This window comes from Stylophora pistillata, chromosome 6, assembly GCF_964205215.1.
Source record: "Stylophora pistillata chromosome 6, jaStyPist1.2, whole genome shotgun sequence".
NCBI lineage: Eukaryota > Metazoa > Cnidaria > Anthozoa > Scleractinia > Pocilloporidae > Stylophora > Stylophora pistillata.
Genome location: NC_142524.1, coordinates 33,545,275 through 33,566,011, shown reverse-complemented (window position 1 = coordinate 33,566,011; position 20,737 = coordinate 33,545,275). Strand labels below are relative to the sequence as shown.

At 38.9% G+C, this 20,737-nt stretch overlaps 1 long non-coding RNA gene and 1 pseudogene across 2 annotated transcripts; one reads left to right on the top strand and one right to left on the bottom strand.

Moving 5' to 3' along the window:
* The first annotated feature begins 864 nt into the window (after positions 1 to 864).
* On the top strand, positions 865 to 16,226 carry LOC148729529 (uncharacterized). Its single transcript, XR_016002553.1, has 2 exons — positions 865 to 966; positions 15,697 to 16,226. It is a non-coding gene; the product is annotated as an uncharacterized LOC148729529 (long non-coding RNA).
* LOC148729528 (uncharacterized) lies at positions 13,058 to 20,423 on the bottom strand (annotated as a pseudogene). Its single transcript, XR_016002552.1, has 8 exons — positions 17,204 to 20,423; positions 16,484 to 17,021; positions 15,848 to 16,072; positions 15,284 to 15,526; positions 14,894 to 15,066; positions 14,372 to 14,520; positions 14,069 to 14,262; positions 13,058 to 13,798 (listed from the first exon to the last, which is right to left on the bottom strand). The product of XR_016002552.1 is annotated as an uncharacterized LOC148729528 (transcript).
* Between the last annotated feature and the right edge of the window lie 314 nt (positions 20,424 to 20,737).

Genomic DNA, 20,737 nt, shown 5'->3' with positions numbered 1-20,737 from the left:
TCGCTTGGAAAGTTGCATTTCTCGAAAGTTTTTTGGCGGTGAGCGCTTGGATTTTGAATGGATATTCGATTGAATGACACGAGAAGAAGTGTCAACCTTTTAGTTTATCTGGTGTTTGATTTGGAAGCCGGGCAATTCAAATTTCTGGGTGAAAATCGGCTTCGCGCTGGAGCGATCGAAAATGAGCTTTCCACCCTTGTCTCGTTCTTCTACAGTAAAGTAACAGTCAACGCAAAATCTACCAAATCGTTCAAATTCGCCATTTAGAACCCCAGAAACGACAAAACACGGCAAGTGAGGTAGGTTTACATTTATTTTGAGCCTTAACATAGACATTCCTTGATATATGTTTACGATATTACGACTCTTCAATATTCTCCCATACATTTCTTTATATTTCGAACAAACGACCAGACACGCCGCTTGTGTGGGCCCCCTGTGCCTTTTCCCAAGGTATACGAGTAAACTCATAATTTTGACTCCATTTTCCCATACAAACTCTTAAAATCTGCTTCGACTAGGTGTTACAAATCTTTTGTCGTGGCACAGGCCGCCCAAGCTCAGTACTAGAAAAGCGGACGTGACTCTTAACGTGTTGCGCAACATTTTATATTTATAAAGGTTTGTATGGGATGTTATCGGTTTGCCTTAAAAGAGAGAAAAAAATGACTTGTTTTGAAATAAAATGGGCTTACCTTATTGCTTTGTTGTTTTCTTTGTTGATTCCGAACGTCTCAGGCCATTTTGAAGCGTTTTCGGCGAGTTAGCGCTATTTTGGCGTTCAACTGCTTAAAGAAAGTTGTTTTAGCAGTTGAACACCAACATAGCGCTAACTCGCCGAAAACGCTTTCTTCTTAAAGAAAGTTCTTTTAGCAGTTGAACACCAACATAGCGCTAACTCGCCGAAAACGCTTCAAAATGGCCTGAGACGTTCGGAATCAACAAAGAAAACAACAAAGCAATAAGGTAAGCCCATTTTATTTCAAAACAAGACATTTTTTTCTCTCTTTTAAGGCAAACCGATAACATCCCATACAAACCTTTATAAATATAAAATGTTGCGCAACACGTTAAGAGTCACGTCCGCTTTTCTAGTACTGAGCTTGGGCTGCCTGTGGTCGTGGGAACAACCTTGTGAAGATTCGCAACTTCGTAGATCGATATGCATTCTGCAGAAGTTTGCTCAACTATATTGCTCGTAAACGGTCGAATATGTTGACCGACAAATTTTCCTGGAGCCGGGAAACTCTTCGTATTTTCACAGAGCTCAAAAGCCAAATACGCCATTTTCAAATACCCCAATTTTAGGAAGGTAGAACACGAAAGATACAAGTCCCAGTAACTGCACAATTTGGCCGCCATTTTCCTTATTTTTAAGTCTCCTTTGACTTTCTGGGATAGAAAGGTACCAGGCCTTTCTCTGGTGGGGTTTTACGAAAATAGAAAGTTACGTGTTCGCTTCACTTCCACCGCCGCCATATTGAATTGTCTGTAGTACGATATACCGCTGACATTTCGTAACGGGCTCGAAATGTCCCCGATTTCTGGTGATGTTAAAGGATACCGGTAGCGGCCAATTCCTATGATTGTAAATGTTAACGTCGAATTAAACAAAAGAACAAAGACTAATTTCTATTTACCACCCACCAAACGAGCCGGCTCGGATCGTCTGCTACGCGCGTGTTCGTTATACTTCGGTCTCTCATCCACTGCCGAGCCAAACAAGTCATTAGACATATGCATCTTCAAAAGTGGCCCTGTATTCGACTGTATTGTGTACGTGCTTCTGTTTCGCATATACCTTGCTTTCCTTTTAAAGAACGGATGTAGATACAATTTGTTTGTTGCCTAGTACATAGTTCTAATTTATCAAATCATACAAAGCCACCAGTAAAACGATTCCGACTGCAAATTTGGCCATCATCGAATACAGGAGCCCTTCGTAAATTGCGACTGTTCCAATTCTTCATACAGCAGTGGTTCAATACGGTGTGCGCCGAAAATGATTAATACCGAGATTTTTTCTTTTTAGATTAAACTGACTTCTACAGTAAGAAACTACATTAGGAAAACCACAATGCTTTCCATCCCATGCTATAAATAGCTTAAATTAAATTGACGTTCCCCGGCCAACGTTCTGATTTCTCCCCTTCTGTCCCATAATTTTCTCTCGAAGCTACGTAATCTTCTCGCAAGTATTGGACAATTTTTCCTTGTATAAATATAGCAGCGCGGTGAACGCTGTGAATTTGATAGAGGGGCAGACCACTCACATCTTAAACTTTGCGAATGAAACCTCAAGCACGATGCTCAACGAGTTTGCAAGAAAATTTCGAAAGATATCTAAAAAGTCTCCCGAAACCGGGTAAATTCGAACGTTAGCCTTTCGTCGGCTATCATATAACTAGTATCGTTTCCACGTGTGGGGTTTATTGAGATCCAAAATTAAAAGTGTTTTTCTTCCGTTGTCTCTGAGCGCGCTGTACTAAAAATACTGCTACAATATTAGAGGGTGACCTTGCAAAACTGCGTACTCAGGACCTCTCGCTCCAGGGGGTGGGAAGATGAGAGACCCTAGGAACTAGGTTGAACGTTGCACTTTTTTCCGCGAATGGTAACCAACATCGCCTTGCACGAGGATAGAGCGTGATTGAAAGTGGCGTGATGGTGGTGTGAAGTATTATGCATTATAGTATTCTGAGCTGTTATATAATTAATCCAAAAAACCTCCATTTGTTTTACATTGCTCCTCATAATATCTTCGTTCTGATATATAGGTAACAAATCGCATTACGATTGTACCCTTGGATACACTTTCTTCGGCTCCGCTACAAGAAATAATATGATTAAGTTTCTTGGTAGAAAAATCGAACTGTTTCTCTCGACACTGGTATAATATCAAGATACTGCGTGCAATAAATATTTCCTAACAATCAGTACCTGTTGTACTCGTTGAATTTCAACCCTGCAGAGAAATGAGAAATCCAAATAACATTCGTTTAAAACTTACATCAAAACAAACCCAACAAAAAGTTTGTTTTCTTTGTGTTTTCTTTGTGTTTTTCCATGACAAAACATGGTTTCTACTGAAATATTGCTCATGTAGAAAAATTATGCAAAAGAAGACCTGTCTTTAAATTAAATAATGTAAATCAACTAGCTTTCAGCCGTGACATACAGAAAAACCGAGTACCGCCTGCTTCTTTTATTTTTTCGGTTCTGTCCTGGTGTACCGGTTTACAAGGGAATTACCATTGTTCTTTCTTTTTTCAGGAGTCATCGGTTAGCTCCTGTGTATTGTTTGGTCTTTAGTATTGGCTCTTGTGAACCGGTACACGAGGACAGAACCATTTTTTCGCACATCATGGGTTTGATATTTATGATCTTCCTTACACTTTTGGAACTAACCGCAGGCGTCTTTAACTTACGGCTGCTACTGAGTTGTTTCAAAGACAAAACAAAATACACGTTTCTTCAAAGAGGCAGAATGTTTCTCGTTGTTCAGTGGATTTGCCAAGTTACAATTCTCGTCGCTGACGCCGTAGAATCGTGGAAAGGATTTGCAAGTTATCAGCTCGAAGAAAGCTGTAGTATCTTCAGGGTCCTGTCACTCTCTTTGATGTTCTTTCAAGCCTGTAATTTGATGGCGATAATAACTATCTTTTATGAAACCCCAGTGAAGAGTGGGAACCGAGAGTTTTCAACCAGATTCAAAATATATGCCGTCCTTGCTCTGGGACTCACTGGCTCAGTAACAATATGGTGGTACAACTGCTTTTCCTCACAGAATCTTTCTCGTATGGCCCTGAAAGCCATTCTTTTTGCTTCAGTCATTTTTGTCATTGTACTGGTTTCGGCGACAGGGAATATAAATATTCAAGACACGCCAACAGACGAGACTAAACCAGAAGCTTCGGTGGCGAATATCTTTTCAGAAAAAAGATATGTTTTCTTAGTTACTTTGTTAATAATATGCTTAATAACAATCTTAAGCTGGGAACCTCACTCCGAGTCAATCCCTAATAATTATAAACCTAAAGATTTTGAGGAACAGATTGTATTGAAGGAAGTTCTGTATTCATTGATTGAAACGTTCGTTGTTGGAATATTTCTACCGGTAATATTAACTGGTCTCATTGATTCAAATGATGAAGGAAAAACTGAGATGAAAACTATTCTTATTTAGAATCGAATGAGGAAAGAATCCGCCCAATTTTTTAAAGAGGCACTAGTGCAGAGTTTTGCTTTTATAGACCACTTTCGTAAATGGCTGCTGGATTAATATTCTTTTGTTTAAATTTAAATTAGCCTTGCTGACCTCGTTCTCCAGTACAAAACTCAAAATAATACATTATCTCAAGAGAGGCCAGAAGGGCTAATTTATATTTCAACAAAGTAATATTAATCCGGCAGCCATTTATAAAAGTGGTCTATTCAGCAATAGATTTAGGAAATTCGTTTACCACAAATACCGGCGTACAAGCCGCACTTGCAGATAAGCCACACTGCCCCGAGTTTGGAAACACAAGTTTTGAAAAAAAAGTTGTTGAAAACTAGATGGATTATAATGACTAGCTTCATAAACATTTTTTTTTTCGTATTTGTAAGAAACAACTCTTCCTTTACATAGCGTTTTCATGTAGAGAAGCGTACCCTTCGGAATGTCACGAGAATGAAGTATAATTGAGTTTAAAGTTTAAAGTTCACTTTGACTGTACAAAGATAAATAGTGTCTAAGTAGAAATTGTGTCATTTTTGTGTAATAGAACAGTATTTTATGTATTAAGAAGTTCAAAGTGTTTTGTCTGTTTGTTTGTTTGTCTGTTTGTTTTTTCTTGGGATGGAGCCGGAGTGTCGAAGGTTGTAATAAGTGCGGCATTCCATTTTCATTCCCAATTGCATTTTTTGTGTTTTGCATGTGCATTTTTCCTATTGTTTTTCGCATTCTTTCACCCGCGGTGATTTATGTTCCATTAGGTTTTTTCGTATAATTATGCTTTGTTTAAATTCATTTTGTATAAGCTTATCGGCACTGGAGTAGCAGAGTTTATTAGGTTAACATCGATTCCTTCACTGCGACCAGCTCTCGGTTTTTTCCGTCCTTCGTGTCCACAAATCATACAACGTTTGTTAGTGTCTTTCCTTGTCCTATTGCTTTTCTTCTGTTGGTTACGTTTCTCTATTCCTTTCACTTGTAGTTTGTAATAACTAGTGATTATTTTGTTCCATTAGCAACCGTGATCAAGCGTGATGCAAATAACTTTTAAAGCGCGTTTTGAAACCTGACTTGTTAGTAGTAGCAAAGGTAATGCAGTAATGGATGTTGTTATCTGTTATATTTATTCCCCTATGCAACTTGCCATTATTTGCCCCTGAGCGATTCCAAAAACCTCTACGCAAACACAAGGATCCGACTATGGGCAACTCTTTCTAAACAAGGGCGCCAATATGCAGGTGGAGCAACTACAGAATATAGCGCCATTGAGGTCCACCTTGTCGGCATGAAAGCACCGATAGCGAATGAAGAGCGCTGTACGCATGATGCACGATCCTCGCAGTAGATAGCGCTATTTAAGTAATAGCGAAAAGCAGACCTGAAAAAAATCAGGCCTGTACGGGATTCGAACCACCGACCTCTGTGATACTAGTGCAGCGCTCTACCAATTGAGCTAACAAGCCAACTGGGAGCAGGCCGTTAAGTTGATTCGTAATAAACCCGTGAAAGTGATAAATCAGATACAATGAAATATGTGAAGTTCATATATTTTGAACTGCGGTTGTAGATACGTATGATGCACGATCCTCGCAGTAGAGAGCGCTATTTATGCAATAGCGAAAATCAGTTCAAAATATATGAACTTCATATATTCATTGTATCTGATTTATCATCACGGGTTTATTACGAATCAACTTAACGGCCTGCTCCCAATTGGCTTGTTAGCTCAATTGGTAGAGCGCTGCACCAGTATCGCAGAGGTCAGTGGTTCGAATCCCGTACAGGCCTGGTTTTTTTAAGGTCTGATTTTCGCTATTGCATAAATAGCGCTCTCTACTGCAAGAATCGTGCATCATACGTATCTATCTATCTATCTTGTTCACCACCATCCAATCAGCGCGGAGCAAACAGCATGACGGTTACTCCCTGGCACGCGAAATCTGTGCCGCGGATGCCGATTGCTTGGAAAGCTGCATTTCTCAAAAGTTTTTCGGCGGTTAGCACTTAGATTTTGAATGGATATTCCATTGAATGACACGAGAAGAAGTGTCAACCTTTTAGTTTATCTGGTGTTTGATTTGGAAGCCGGGCGATTCTAATTTCTGGGTGACAATCGGCTTCGCGCTGGAGCGATCGAAAATGAGCTTTCCACCCTTGTCTCCTTCTTCTACAGTAAAGTAACAGTCAACGCAAAATCTACCAAATAGCTCAAATTCGCCATTTAGAACCACAGAAACGACAATACACGGCAAGTGAGGTAGGTTTACATTTATTTCGAGCCTTAACATAGACATTCCTTGATATAAGTTTACGATATTAGGACTCTTCAATATTCTCCCATACATAACATAACATTTATTCAGGAAGCTAAAACGCAAATGTAAAAAATACATCCTGAAAAGGGAAAATCGTGAGGTTAGCCCTGTATAAAAACAATTTACCTGACTAAAAACATACAAAAGATAAAATTTAAAGGCTACAGATTCAAAAAATATTCAATGAATATTCAAATAAATTTTAAGTCTACTCTTAAAAACAGACAATGATTCGGCGTGGACAACGTATCCTGGCAAGCTATTCCATTTTCCCACAATGCGAATGTAGAAACAATATTTGTAACAATTACAAACCGCTCTTTTCAGGTAAAGTTTATAGTCGTGGATAGCTCTTGTACGCTTATTGGCAAACACAAAGAAATCTGGGAAAGAGAGGTGATCAACACTAAAAACTATCTTATAACATTGAACCAGAGATAGAAATTCTCTCCGCTTTTTTAGTGTTTGCCATTTTAGTAAGCTACAACGGTGTTCGTATTTCATTTCGCCTCGTTTCTGCCTTAAAGCTAGTCGCGAAGCTCTTCGTTGAACCGTTTCTAGAGCCGTAATATCCTAAATCAAATACGGACTCCAAACAGGAGCCGCATACTCCAGTATGGGCCTGACCAGTGACTTATAGAGCTGCGAAAACACGTACTGGCTATTAGTTCCGATGGACCGCCTTATGATACCTAGTACCATATTTGCCTTTTTTTCCGTTGCAGATACATGCAAGCCCCAGGACAGGTCAGAAGAGATGGCTACTCCAAGGTCCTTAGTATTCTCTACCGACCTAAATTGCCCCCCCCCCCCCCCCAGCGACCCCAGCGAGTAAATTGGTTTAGTTTTATCCTTTCTATATGTAATACGCATGACCTCGCATTTATCCGGATTGAAGTGCATTTGCCATTTATTTGCCCATATACTCAATCGATCTAGGTCACTCTACAGGGCAGGGATATCAACATCTGGCGAACTGATTGTTCGGTAGATTTTAGTATCATCTGCATAAATCTTAATAGTAGAAGTCAAATCTGTTGAGATGTCATTTATGTACATGATAAACAAAATAGGGCCAAGAATTGTTCCTTGGGGCACCCTGGACTTCAATGACGTCCAACCCGAACACTTTCCTCTAATAACAACGCGTTGCATTCTGTTTGTCAAAAAATGTTTAAACCACTGCAGTAAAGGCCCATCTATGGCGTACCTATTCAGCTTAAGCAGTAAACGCTCGTGTGGTACACTATCAAAAGCTTTGGACATGTCTAGAAAGATAACGTCAGTAGGTTTAGAACAATTTCTAGCTTTAGCCCAGTCATCATAACAAGCTAACAACTGCAATAGAGTGGATTTACCGCTGAGGTACGCGAATTGATCTGGGTTGAAAAGATTTTGATCAGACCAAAAATCAACGACTCGATTCCTCACCACCTTCTCCGCAATTTTGCATAGAATACACGTTAGTGAGATCTGACGATAGTTCTCTCTAAGATTCCTATTCCCTTTTTTGAACACCGGTGTAATATTGGCATTTTTCCACATTTCTACATTTCTTTATATTTCGAACAAACGACCAGACACGCCGCTTGTGTGGACCCCTGTGCCTTTTCCCAAGATATACGAGTAAACTCATAATTTTGACTCCATTTTCCCATACAAACTCTTTAAATCTGCTTCGACTAGGTGTTACAAATCTTTTGTCGTGGGAACAACCTTGTGAAGATTCGCAACTTCGTAGATCGATATGCATTCTGCAGAAGTTTGCTCAACTAAATTGCTCTTAAATGGTCGAATATGTTTACCGACAAATTTTTCTGGAGCCGGGAAACTCTTCCCATTTTCACAGAGCTCAAAAGCCAAATACGCCATTTTCAAATACCCCAATTTTAGGAAGGTAGAACACGAAAGATATAAGTCCTCGTAACTGCACAATTTGGCCGCCATTTTCCTTGTTTTGAAGTCTCCTTTTGCTTTCTGGGATAGAAAGGTACCAGGCCTTTCTCTGGTGGGGTTTTACGAAAATAGAAAGTTACGTGTTCGCTTCACTTCCACCGCCGCCATACTGAATTGTCTGTAGTACGATATACCGCTGACATTTCGTAACGGGTCAACGGGCTCGAAATGTCCCCGATTTCTGGTGATGGTAAAGGATACCGGTAGCGGCCAATTCCTATAATTGTAAATGTTAACGTCGAATTAAACAAAAGAACAAAGACTAATTTCTATTTACCACCCACCAAACGAGCCGGCTCGGATCGTCTGCTACGCGCGTGTTCGTTATACTTCAGTCTCTCATCCACTGCCGAGCCAAACAAGTCATTAGACATATGCATCTTCAAAAGTGGCCCTGTATTCGACTGTATTGTGTACGTGCTTCTGTTTCGCTTATAGCTTGCTTTCCTTTTAAATAACAGATGTAGCTACAATGCCTAGTACATAGTTCCAATTTATCAAATCATACAAAGCCACCGGTAAAACGATTCCGACTGCAAATTTGGCCATCATCGAATACAGGAGCCCTTCGTAAATTGCGACTGTTCCAATTCTTCATACAGCAGTGGTTCAATATGGTGTGCGCCGAAAATGATTAATACCGAGATTTTTTCTATTTACATTAAACTGACTTCTACAGTAAAAAACTACACTAAGAAAACCACAATGCTTTCCATCCCATGCTAAAAATAGCTTAAATGAAATTGACGTTCCCCGGCCAACGTTCTGATTTCTCCCCTTCTGTCCCATAATTTTCTCTCGAAGTTACGTAATCCTCTCGCAAGTATTGGACAATTTTTCCTCGTATAAATATAGCAGCGCGGTGAACGCTGTGAATTTTATAGAGGGGCAGACTACTCACATCTTAAACTTTGCGAATATAACTTCCGAAGAGCACGATGCTCGACGAGTTTGCAAGAAAATTTCGAAAGATATCTGAAGTCTCCCGTAACCGGGTAAATTAGAACGTTAGCCTTTCGTCGGCTATCACATAACTAGTATCGTTTCCACGTGTGGGGTTCATTGAGATCCAAAATTAAAAGTGTTTTTCTTCCGTTGTCGCTGAGCGCGCTATACTGAAAGTACTGCTACAATATCAGAGGGTGACTTTGCAAAACTGCGTACTCAGGACCTCTCGCTCCAGGGGGTGGGGAGATGAGAGACCTTAGGAACTAGGTTGAACGTTGCACTGTTTTACGCGAATGGTAACCAACATCGCCTTGCACGAGGATAGAGCGTGATTGAAAGTGGCGTGATGGTGGTGTGAAGTATTATGCATTATAGTATTCTGCGCTGTTATATAATTGATCCAAAAAACCTCCATTTGTTTTACATTGCTTCTTATAATATCTTCGCTCTGATACATGGTAACAAATCGCATTACGATTGTACCCTTGGATACACTTTCTTCGGCTCCGCTACAAGAAATAATATGATTAAGTTTCTTGGTAGAAAAATCGAACTGTTTCTCTCGACACTGGTATAATATCAAGATATATATTGCGTGCAATAAATATTTCCTTACAATCAGTACCTGTTGTACTTGTTGAATTTCAACCCTGCAGAGAAATGAGAAATCCAAATAACATTCGTTTAAAACTTACATCAAAACAAACCCAACAAAAAGTTTGTTTTCTTCGTGTTTTTCCATTACAAAACATGATTTCTACTGAAAAATTGCTCATGTAGAAAAAATATGCAAAAGAAGACCTGTCTTTAAATTAAATAATGTAAATCAAATAGCTTTAAGCCGTGACATACAGAAAAACAGGGTACCGCCAATTTCTTTTATTTTTTCGGTTCTGTCCTGGTGTACCGCATCCTCGGAGACCCAGGGGCTGAGTCGATTTCAAGTTAGGGCATGAAGAGCTTAAGCTCTTCATGCCCTAACTTGAAATCGACCCACAGCCCCTGGGTCTCCGAGGATGGGTGTACCGGTTCACAAGGGAATTACCATTGTTCTTTCTTTGTTTAGGAGTCATCGGTTAGCTACTGCGTATTGTTTGGTCTTTAGTATTGACTCTTGTAAACTGGTACACGAGGACAGAACCATTTTTTCGCACATCATGGGTTTGATATTTATGATCTTCCTTATACTTTTGGAACTAACCGCAGTCGTCTTTAACTTACGGCTGCTACTGAGTTGTTTCAAAGACAAAGCAAAATACACGTTTCTTCAAAGAGGCAGAATGTTTCTCGTTGTTCAGTAGATTTGCCAAGTTACAATTCTCGTCGCTGACGCCGTAGAATCGTGGAAAGGATTTGCAAGTTATCAGCTCGAAGAAAGCTGTAGTATCGTCAGGGTCCTGTCACTTTCTTTGATGTTCTTTCAAGCCTGTAATTTGATGGCGATAATAACTATCTTTTATGAAACCCCAGTGAAGAGTGGGAACCGAGAGTTTTCAACCAGATTCAAAATATATGCCGTCCTTGCTCTGGGACTCACTGGCTCAGTAACAATATGGTGGTACAACTGCTTTTCCTCACAGAATCTTTCTCGTATGGCCCTGAAAGCCATTCTTTTTGCTTCAGTCATTTTTGTCATTGTACTGGTTTCGGCGACAGGGAATATAATTATTCAAGACACGCCAACAGACGAGACTAAACCAGAAGCTTCGGTGGCGAATATCTTTTCAGAAAAAAGATATGTTTTCTTAGTCACTTTGTTAATAATATGCTTAATAACAATCTTAAGCTGGGAACCTCATTCCGAGTCAATCCCTAATAATTATAAACCTAAAGATTTTGAGGAACAGATTGTATTGAAGGAAGTTCTGTATTCATTGATTGAAACGTTCGTTGTTGGAATATTTCTACCGGTAATATTAACTGGTCTCATTGATTCAAATGATGAAGGAAACACTGAGATGAAAACTATTCTTATTTAGAATCGAATGAGGCGGCCGAGTTACGTATCATGAGATCGATCCTTTGAAAAGAAGCGTAACATTGTTGACCGTGTATTCGTATCCTTTGTCTGGTCATTGGTTAAAAAAAAAAAAAAAGTGATTTACTTCGAAATAAACTTAAAAGATGTAACTGAACCCGTCCCTATGATTAAATTGAGATTTATTCATCAATCATGAAACACAAGTTCACTTAAGCAGTGACTTCTCCGGATATTTTTCAGACCACAGAATTTCAACCAGAGAGAGAGAGAGCACAGGGCTATGGCCTTTGTTACGCTCCAGTCGTCTCAATGCGGGGGTGGAGGGGATGGTGACGTCTGAAATTTTTGTTTACTCTCGCTTCTTCAGTTTAAGAAATAACATGGTTCAGAGACCTCCAAAACCTTCTTCTCAGTCATGGATCAAATTTTCACCTATATCGAAAGCTCCAGAGTAGGTTATTCAATTCCTGAACATCAAAAGTCCAAGGAATTATTAAGCTTTAGCTTTATTTACAATAGTTTATACATGATAAAAGTTTAAAATATAAATTTTACGGAAGTTATTCGAGATTAAAATTAATTTGTAAATGTTGCTGGTATAAACAAACCTATATTGCCCAAGGCTTGCCTGATTTTCAACGTGCTTTAGCCTGATATGTTCTACCTTTGATGCTCCTTCCTTTGGCGAGCAAACGACGGAAGTCTGTCAATTTTAATCAATATAATGCTAGCTAGCGATCGGCACAGATCAGTCGTCGCGCTTCAAACAAGAATACTATTTTTTCCGGTGTGATTTAGTCGGAATAATTTTTATGGCTGTCAATCTAGATCTTCGAAAATAGATTCGCAAAACCTGGGAGGTATTCACGCTCATGTTGACACACCGATCTGAAAAATTCTTTGCTGTTTAAAGTGTCTCGACGGAAGAACAGCAACACGCAAAATTTTTTTTGTAGCAAAAACCGACAGTTCCATACACACAGCTTTTGACCGAACGCAGAGGTGTATTGCACTGCCATTTAAACCTTTTCATTCAATAAAAATGATAAACAGCACTCATTCATAAAATATACTCAAATAAATTTAAACCTAACGTGGTCGCTTTCACCGCTTGACTTGACATCTGTTGTGCGGAGGAAGGAAAATGAGTTAGTGGATTTTCGAATTTTATTTGTTTAGAAAACTGAACAGGGAGGTTTAACTCAACCGAAGAAGCGAATAAAAACTCCAACCGGCCATAGACTGTCAAAAAAACGACAATAAAGCCGCACCTTTTACTGAGAAAAACTGCTTTGAAGTTCGGAAGTTCACGACGACGTGAAACTGGTCCATCTCAAGTCGTCGACGATAAGACGACGACGGAATTCTTGGTTCGCGCTTGCGCAATGACATTCTTGCTACTTCCGGTCGTCGTCCTCCGCTCGTCGTGGTGGTTGCTTAAGCTCCGTACAGATACGAACACAACGAACTTTATTCATGATGTCAGCCATGGCTTCACACACACACACACACACACACACACACACACACACACACATGTCAGCCATGGCTTCACACACACACACACACACACACACACACACACACACACACACACACACACACACACACACACACACAGACTCAAAACGCTTCTTCCCATTATATATACAATTTATTATTTGTTGTTCTGTCAGGTTCCTGAGGTCAGTGGCTTACCGGCAGTTTACCAGGCTACTCTGGGATTATATTGGTAGCTCGAGGCGTTATCCACTACCCTGCTGTGCATATAACAAGATACGAAAGCATTTTCCAGCTGAGAATGGACAATACCGCGGCTTTGAAGATGATGAAAATTAATGTTTCTGGACTGGCAGTTTTTTGAAAGACCAAAACCATGTGAATTTCAACTTTGTTCATTTTAACAAAACACAACTCTAAGGGCCATCAAAGGTAGAGTGAAATAAAAAAAAATGGCCCACTTTTGTAAATTACTTTGGTTGTTTTCATTGAACACACTATTATTATCCTGATGTTAATTTCTAACCTAACTTGACCCTGACAGTCCGATAAAAGACTGGAGCAAGGCCAAACCCGTTTTCAAATTATGCAACATTGAAATTTCCGAGGGGGGAAGGGTTACGGGAAGTATAAGGGTCAACTGAAAGTTCTAGTGAGGGGGGGGGGGGGGAGTTTAAATGAAACACCTTCCATGGAGGAAGTATGGCTATTTTCTGCAACCACATACTGCAAATTTAATACAAATCTAGTAGCAATAATTATTGTCTTCTGATTGACACTGGTCCCTCTTGTGACCCCGTTGTGGTTGTCCACACTTTGAACAGTGAGGAGTTCTTCTACCACTGGCCGTCCTCCTCTCATTTGTCTCTTCAAGCTCCTCCTCTGATGTAAGATATGTAACATAAAAGGAAAAAAAAATTAATAATACAGATCAGTGCAGGAAAATTTATGGCAAAATGAACCAACACATCCCTTTTGTTTTATTCCCAGTAGTATTTTCTTTGCTGAAATACCGTGTAGCATGCAGTGTACTTGCATGTGGAGGCTATCAGAGACAGTACATTCACATAAATCTAAGAAAATTAATCCCTACAAAAACCAGCCATGATGTTAATTGTCATTTCAATAAACAAATAACAATAAACAATGTACCAGTGTATGTAGGTGGGATTATTACTGTTTCCCTTTCTTTCTGTCGCTTATATTTGATAATTGCCTCCCCTTATCTTTATCCTCCAGCATGTTGTGCATAGGATCAGGGACTTCATGCTTTAGCTCTTCTTCCAGCAACTTAAGTTCTGCCCTTGGGGTTGTTGTAAGGGTTTTTTAGATTTCTGCAACATAATCTGTTCAAAAGACAATCTATTTTAGTAGTTTTGTAGTATTAAATGAGGATGATTTGGTATTATGTTCATTATATTCATGCATTGATGTATTTAGAGATTGATAGCATACCATAGTTTGATGCCACTTTGGCTTCCCTTACTGTCGCTTTTCTCTCTTTAAATTTTAGGTATTTGACATGTAGAATAGGCTTTCCCTCGTCATCAACTTTGGTCGCCCTCTTTACACTGTAATTAAAATGTAGTGCGGCCATTATTATTCTATTAAAGTAGAGAAGAAATGTACATCATAAGCACATCACAAATTGTGATAAGAACAGAAAATATTTTTATAACTGCAAACTACCATTTTGAGGATGCTAGGATACAACGTCTCCACTTAAATTTGTTTCACAAGTGCAAAGAATGTCATGAAGAGACCAGCTCTTGACTGTTCTGGACTGTTACACAGTCTCAGTCTTTTGGCCTTCTTCAGGTTAAAAAAATCAAAAATTATTATTTATAGATCCAACTTACAATGTACCATTTTTCACTAACAGCTGGCCTGGAATCTTATTGTTCAGCTTGTGATGCTTTTATTTAAGATTACTATAGTTAACAACTGCTTAAGAATTTCAAACATGGTACTACTAACCTATACAGCATTCCTAGGTAGGAATAAGAATACATTTTCGGGGCAAATTGATTCACCACAGAATGGTAGCCCCTCTAGGCAGCTGGTTTGCTCAACTGATTAGGCCTTTTCGATAGCTTTGGTTAATGATGACTTGTGAAGGGCTGCATATAATTTCTCATATGGCTCTGACACTAATGAAATTAAAAGAAATTATTCTGATAAATCACTAAGAAACATAACAGTTTTGCAAATATGATAAAACTGATGTGCTAATAAAAGGTTATATTTCTGTTAGGGGTTGGCAATTTAAATGAACAAAATGTACAACAAAAATAAGAGCATCACTAAAGCTCAACCAGCTCAGTCTGTGACTAGAGCCTATGACTACATAATTGTTTTCCTATATACCTTTGGTCATCCATACACGTGGAGTTGTGATGATTCCATGTGCACAAGCATTGAATGCTGGGTTAGGAAGACCTGTGTGTTTGTTGAGGACATGTGAGAGGAAGGCATGGAATTTCGTCAATTTCAATCCTTCAAGGGTCTCTTTATTAGATGTGACGGCCTAATAAAATTGGCGCACACAGGCTTTCTCCATCTGCCAATAATTTCACAGTTCTTTTCTTTGCTTTGTTTTATCAGCACTTTCTAGATTTCTAGGAATTATTGGACATGAAACAATTATGGTCAGTTAAATAATCATGTAAAATTTAACCAAGTCATACTCCAGCTAGAACTGTGGGGGATGTTATTATAATAAGCTATTGTTGGTGCAGGCAAAGAATCATTTTGTTTTTGGTTTCTCCCTCCTTTTACAGGTTGGAATCAAACTGCAATACAGATAAATGTTTTCAAGAATGAAGATAAACATTATACTTTCAAAACAGTTATACAACAATTGAGAATCATTCAAGACTAATTTTTCTTATACTGACCAAAAATGACATTGATAGTGAAAACATAGCTTACTTTTTGCAATACAATATGCCAGCTGTCAAAGAAGTGTTGCACCGCTGGTTTTCCAATTTCTCTACAACGTCTCAGACAGTCCTCCTTCATCCACTTGGCTATCGACATATGTCTGTCACTTATGAATGACTTTATGATCATTGCTGTGCCTTAAAAGAAAAGTGAAGGCCTTTAATTTTGGAAGGCTAGGAACTCCATGCCTGAGCTGCTGCCTGCCTGATTTGCCTGAAAGAGTTGAACAGAAATGCAATAATTTGTAGTCCAACTAAAAATAAGTCAGAGTAATATTCATCTGGCATTTCTACCTCTTTTAGAGGACCTCTGTATAAGACAATTTCTCGTGAAGTTGACATTCCTAATAAAAAAGAGATTTACCTTACTTATTTTGAGATGGATTCTTAAATTTATCAATATGTGATTCCAGAAAATATCCATGCCTCTTCCAAGGATTTTTTTTTTGGTTTGAAGCCTTCTTATTCCCTGCAATTTCCAGTTTTTCTTCATACTTTCCCTTGTAAATTTTAGCTCTTGAGACACCCGCGAGAATTGCCAATGACCATCCTTGGCTATATATGGATATTTCTGGAATCACACAATGTATATTTAATCAAATATATATAATTTAGAATGATGTACCTGCACAAGGACAATGTACACGATTAAACCAATGGTACAACAAAATATTGTGTATGTTCCATACTTGGCCGAGTGCCCCATACTGTCATGGCAACCATCGCCAACCAGCACAACTTCTTGGTCTTTCAACATATCTAGTAGTTTCTGCTGGTGCTTTCGCCAGAAAGCCACTACAGATGGAATAAGGAGGTGCCTTTGGTGGTAATAATATGTTGGTTTGTGATAAACCAACAAACCCATGTGTCGAAACACCAAAAGCACCTTCCTTATTGAAGTGCCAGCACACAACACGGCAAAGCTCAGCAGTAGATTTCCGGCAGAAAACCGACCCAGGAGATCTGGCTGACTTTTTCAGGTGACTGTTTCTCCACAGTTGCCGCACTCTGATTCTATGGTCAACATGGTCCCTGTTTGTGTAACAGCAATCTTAGGCTTGTGAAAGAAGCACAAGTGGCAGAATTCAAACAGCAGAAGTAACTTCGATAGAAAGACTATTCCCTTTGGTTCTTCCCTGATGTCTTTTCCTTCCATGTGTGGCCTAAAAGGCAATAAAAAGAAACATTTCTTAATTACATGAAATAAACTGTAAGAGTGATTGCATGTATGTGTTATTAAAAATAGAATAAATTGTTATTGCAAATATAAAGCCCTTTTTTTTATTCAGTTCTCTGGGGTTTTTTTTATAGATACTTTTGGTCAGTTAATCAATGTGCTAGTTACCTTGGGTTTTCATGTATTTTGCCACTGTCATCTTCATCTTTAACTTTTTGATAGTCACTATCAATTTTTTCAGGGTCCCAGGTAGGGTCATCATCATCATGCCAGGTAGTGCTATTGACATCAGTCGCGTCTTCATCAAAATCTTCGTCCTGTTCAGTTGGTTGATCCATAGACTTTGTCGGGCTAGCATCCTCTGTTTCAACAACTGGTTCAGCTTGGATGGCTTAAATGTTACAAAAAAGTTTATAATATAAATGAGAAATTAGAAAAACGAGAAAATCAGTGTAGTGTGCCTGAAAAAAGGTAATTTCCTGGAAATTAAATTTTGTCATATTAATCAGTTTCATTTTTGACAGGACACCAGCGCCACCCTTCTATTGTATGCACAAGCGTTCTACTACCACATAAACTACCTCAGAATATAAGCTGGAGACGATAAAGTGCTCTCCTAATCCTAGGCCAGCGTCCTCTTGTCGATGTATAATCGAACAAGCGTCCTTATACCTACCAAACAAATCTCAACTAAATCATTACTGATCATCCTAAGAGTTACACGGACTTGATGGTCAAGCAATCAAAACTTCCCCAATACGGACCGCTAACATTTGTCCAAAAAATCTCTTAGAGCCTAACAACGAATTGGTGTTCCGACCATGCTTCAGAACAGTCCTTCCGCTGAACAACTTATAATCTAACACAAAACTAAAAAATTTACTGGCAATGATAAAAATAACGAAAACTGACAAGGGCGGGCGGGTGGGGCTGCAACTTCGATGTCAGCGTGGAAAGCAAGAGTGAGAGGACTAAATTACACTGAACCGTCTATAAATACTGAAACCACACCAATCAGGAATGCCCACGTGACACGCCCCAAATGGCGTGTCCTAGAGTGAATAGAATCAACAATGAAACAAACTGTTAATGAACTGTAAACTCCGTATACCAGCAGAAAATATATGTTCTTATAGTATGCCGAAACCAAGAGAACTCGTCCACAACAAAAGCGAAACACTATTTAGAATCGCTTCGCATTTCTAAACAAATATTGAATACTCTCACAGGGTTCACACTCCAATTTCTGTAGAAATTATTTTCTAAGAGTTGATACCGGGGTCAGAGTAGGAATTTAAGTGTCGAAACATCGAGATTTTATAGTATGCCCAAGCTCGAAAATTTCCTCATCTACAAAGCCGAAATTATAACTGAAATCGCTTGACATTTCTAAACAAAGATCTACAGTTAAAAGAAGGATTGGATGAGTTTTTCCGTGGAAATTCTAGAATAATTTCAGACTACCGGGTATGGAGTATTTTGAAAACACTTTCCGGCTGCCGGGTATCTAGACACTAGCTAAAATATTTCCATTCGAAGGTAAGAGACCAGTTAGATGGATATAGGGAAAATGGGACACAAGATACTTCCAGCCAATAAATATAGATAGAAGGTTTGTCACTTCAACCAGTCCCGAACATCAACCTTCGCCACTCGAACTGCCAATGAATTCCCAAAAAATCGACCGATGTAACTCAAATTGGCACCAGCGATAGCGAACTGCAAATACATATCGGTTTGAACAGCAAAATTTTGCCAATTCCACTGCATGTATAGTTGGCCCTACTACGGGAATCTAATATGAAAACGCATCCGGTCGAATTATACGCACTGATTCCCCGCACCGTGTTGTTTTGCAACAGGGCAAAAGTAACAACCTTCCTATAGAGGAATCCTCGTTTACAATATTTGCCTCATTAGCATAAGCGATTCAGTTTCTGATGGAGCTAAAAATAAATCAGTTCTGAATATCGAAAGGCCAAAGTACGATTAACGCGGCCAATGAATACGAGCCTGATGCATTGAATACTTTTTGTGCAACACGGCCACTCAAAATTTTACATAGAATGTATGAGCTCATTAGCGCTTTTGCCACCCAGAAATTTTGCAGTTTTTGATGGACTATTTCTCCTTGAATATTACACCCAAACTGCCTGAAGTCAATTTGTATCTAACATGCTCCCTCCTTTACGCAGAGCCGTATGCAAATGAGCAAAAATGTAAACAATGACGTCAGCATGAATCTGCCTATTAATCACCGACCCGAGGAGAGCAACGAACAAATGATGATGACAGCCGCAATGGTCACAAACGCACCACAGTACACACGTAGGTAAACATTGTGCAGACGTTCGGCAATAATATATGGCATTCGCATAAGATGAGGTATTATAGCAGCTGGGTAAAGGATAATCTCGTAACGAAGCTTTATCATGTGATATTGGAATGAATTCGAACTAACTTCGGTCGTATATAATACCACTGACTTTTACACGCGGGTCAGTACAGTGTGATGCACAATGTACAAGCGCGTTAAGCCACCCCAGTACCGGTGCACAATGTGAAATAATCGACAAGATGAGGTAATCAGCAGCTTATACACCAGAAAAATGAAGCTATTGAAATTGAAAACAATAGATTTTCTCACTTATTAAATATTTGCCGCATTTTGTTTAATCCCCCAAAACAAAAAATTCATTTACATGCAGGAAGAGAGTAAAGACGTGTGCATGGAGATATTGAGATAAGTCCTACAAAGTGCGCATGAACGTTTTTTATTCACGAGTCACGATGCATTAAAAAAACGAACGAGTGAGCGCAGGGAACGAATGAGTTTTTCAATGCATTGTTACGAGTGAATAAAGATCGTTTAAGCATTTTCCATGTCATGATGTTTTATTTCATACATACTGAGATTTTTCTTACTGGCCGACACATTTCAAAGATTAGAAGCGAACGCCCTCGCCTTCAGAATTGTCAAAAACAGCGATAGTTATCCAGAAAAAGCAGGAGACTAGTTCTGTAAGATACTTTTCCAGCGAGTCTGAAGACTGGTTGGATTTTTAAGTGTTATTAGCATGAAGCGATACAGGTAATTATTGTGTTGTGAAAATATTCATACTCTCACTTTGCGCCGACGTGAGGTGCGTTTTCATTTTGGTAATTATTCGCTTGAATTAGAATTTTACCTTTATAGACTGATTTTTCGCCATTCTACCCTTCTGATTTTCTGTGCCTTTAAGAACGGGTGTCCGTAATCAAAATATGAAAACATTTGTTCATTTCATATACTTGCAGTTTTATCACCAAGTTATCTCGTGAACAGGCACAACCAAACGTACTAAAGACATGTAATAGAGATCTACTATCAACTGCTGTCAATAAAGGCTTAATTCAAGATAAATTATAAATGAACCGTCATGTTGGACGGTCTCAAATATTGCATATTTTCAGCGCCCTCAATCAATCGCCTATAAAATAATCTTTGTCGAGCCTTAGCGCAGCAAACAATTCACAATTTCTTCGATTCCACTTCCTTTGTAAACATCACTAAACAAGCTTTATTCTGTTGCAACAACAGCTACTTTAATTTCCCGAACAGCTCTAATTGTTTTACACGAAAGCATTTTCAATGAAACCCACTTTTTTATTATTATTATTATTATTATTATTATTATTATATTTTTTTAACTCAGACATTTA